At 53.3% G+C, this 2,500-nt stretch overlaps 1 pseudogene; it reads left to right on the top strand.

Moving 5' to 3' along the window:
* Nucleotides 1-2,500, top strand: part of LOC138943890 (large subunit ribosomal RNA) — a 7,579-nt pseudogene that overhangs the window by 2,543 nt on the left and 2,536 nt on the right.

Raw genomic sequence — 2,500 nt, 5'->3', positions numbered from 1 at the left:
GGCTCTGAGGAGCGGGGCGTGTCGGGCTTGGTCGGGAAGCGGGTCTGGCTGACGTGCCGGGCCTGGGCGAGGTGAACGGTCGGCGTTCTCGCGCCGGTCCCGGGATCCGAGCTCGGTCCCGTGCCTTGGCCTCCCGCGGATCTTCCTTGCTGCGAGGCTTCCGTGGCGGCGCGAGCCGTCGTGGTCGTCCTCTTCGGCCGCCATTCAACGCTCAGCTCAGAACTGGCACGGACTAGGGGAATCCGACTGTCTAATTAAAACAAAGCATTGCGATGGCCCTCGCGGGTGTTGACGCAATGTGATTTCTGCCCAGTGCTCTGAATGTCAACGTGAAGAAATTCAAGCAAGCGCGGGTAAACGGCGGGAGTAACTATGACTCTCTTAAGGCTCGCTTAACAACTACTGAGGTCTGAGAGTCATAGTCGGGGCGTGATGCGGATCTTATTTGAACATCCTACAAGATCATACAGTCTTCTCGTAAGGACCTTCAGCATCTCACGCCCAAGTCACACACCCACCTCCTCGTGGTGCTCCTGGGCGTCTGCTTGCAGACGGCTAAGTGGTGTTGTGGCGAAAACCGGGTCTTTGGGGGTTGCCTCCCCTCTCTGACCCAAAATTTAGCTGGCCCGATTAATAGAAACAAGCCTCGGATAGATAGTAGTAACCCCGGGCCCTCTGGCTCTAGGGGTCCAGTTTTACGTAGCCAGACCTCGCAGGCGGCTCCGTCCGCGGACATTCCGGAGAGTTTTGTCTGTGAGTTTCCGCATTGCGACAGAACTTTTGACACGGCGACTGGAAGGGGGCTTCACCATCGCAGGGCCCACCCCGACTGGTACGATGCGCGGCAGAAGACGCAGATGAAAGGACGCTGGAACGACGAGGAGGTCAGACTCTTGGCAGCGAGGGAAGTCGAGCTTACGCGCAGAGGAGTAAGGTTCCTGAACCAGGAGCTAATTAAAGCATTCCCTGGGAGATCGCTGGAGGCTATTAAGGGTAAGAGGAAGCAAATGGACTACAAACAACTTGTCCAATCCTTGCTTGCCTCTGATATTCCCGGGGGCCCGACGGGTAGCGTTGCACAGGCTGCTGAGGTCGATGATTCGCGGGAATTTAGAGATGACATTCTGACGTATTTATGCGAGCTTCCTGCTGCATCTCGACAGGACTTTAACATCGGTCAATTGTCACGTATTTGCGAATCCCTAAGATCGAAAACTAGAACCGAGGTAGCTGAAGAGCTTTCGTTGTACCTGCGAGATGTCTTACCACCCAAAGTTAGGCGCAGAGCGGGACCCCAGAGGCGTGCGCGTGAAGAACTAACCAGGAAACAGGCTCGGAGAGAAGAGTACGCCAAGATCCAAGACCTATGGAGGAAAAATAGAACTAGATGCCTACGACTGTTACTTGATGACATCACGGACATCCAGATACCATCTCAGGACGTAATGATCCCTTATTGGAAGACGATTATGTCAAGTAATCAGCAAACTGCACCCGAAGCGGAACTCTTCCGACCCGTTGTTGCGCCGCTCTGGGGCCCAGTAACTCCTGTAGAGATTAGAAAATCCTTTCCTCCAAACACCACTGCTGCTGGCCCTGATGGTCTTAGTGCTAGGTTTATCAGGAAAATCCCGATGGATGTCCTGGTCAGGGTCCTAAATATAATTATGTGGTGCGAGCAGGCTCCGCTGCATCTTTTGGAGTCGCGAACAACGCTCATTCCTAAGAAATCCAAAGCAAGAGAGCCAGGAGACTTTAGGCCGATTACAGTGTCCTCGGTATTGGTGAGGACGCTTCATAAGGTCTTAGCAACGAGGATGGCCCGAATGATCAAGCTCGATCAGCGTCAGAGAGCCTTTCGTCCCACTGATGGATGTACGGACAACACGTTCCTGCTAGATCTGGTGCTGCGATATCACTTTGAGAAACATAGGCCCCTCTATCTGGCGTCCATTGATATTGCTAAAGCCTTTGACTCGGTTTCTCACGAGACAATAGGGCAAACTCTAAAAATAATGGGCCTTCCACCGCCCATGGTTAGATATGTCCTCGATGTGTATAGGCGCAGTGATACCAGACTTTGCTGCGGAGCTTGGCAGTCAGATAAGATTCACCCGTCATGTGGAGTCAAACAGGGTGACCCGATGTCGCCAGTGATCTTCAACATGGTTATTGATCGTCTCCTGACAGGATTGCCTGTCGAAGTTGGGGCAAGAATAGGAAGTCAGGTCTTGAATGCAGCCGCATTTGCGGACGACCTGCTCCTGTTTGCTACGACACCTGTAGGCTTGCAGTCCCTGCTGAACAAGTCAGTGGCTTTCCTGGATGGGTGCGGACTGAGGATCAGCACATCGAAGAGCATGACGGTGGCCCTCCGCAGTGTCCCACGGGAGAAGAAGACGGTAGTTGATAGAGAAGCCGTCTTCTTATGTCAGGACAGGATACTTCCATCCCTAAAGAGGTCCGACGAGTGGAGATATCTTGGAATTCCTTTTACACC

This window comes from Polyergus mexicanus, unplaced genomic scaffold, assembly GCF_030449975.1.
Source record: "Polyergus mexicanus isolate NDT 795.1 unplaced genomic scaffold, iyPolMexi1.0 SCAF_52, whole genome shotgun sequence".
NCBI lineage: Eukaryota > Metazoa > Arthropoda > Insecta > Hymenoptera > Formicidae > Polyergus > Polyergus mexicanus.
The sequence above is the reverse complement of the archived record's forward strand: the minus strand, read 5'-3'. Positions and strand labels throughout refer to the sequence as shown.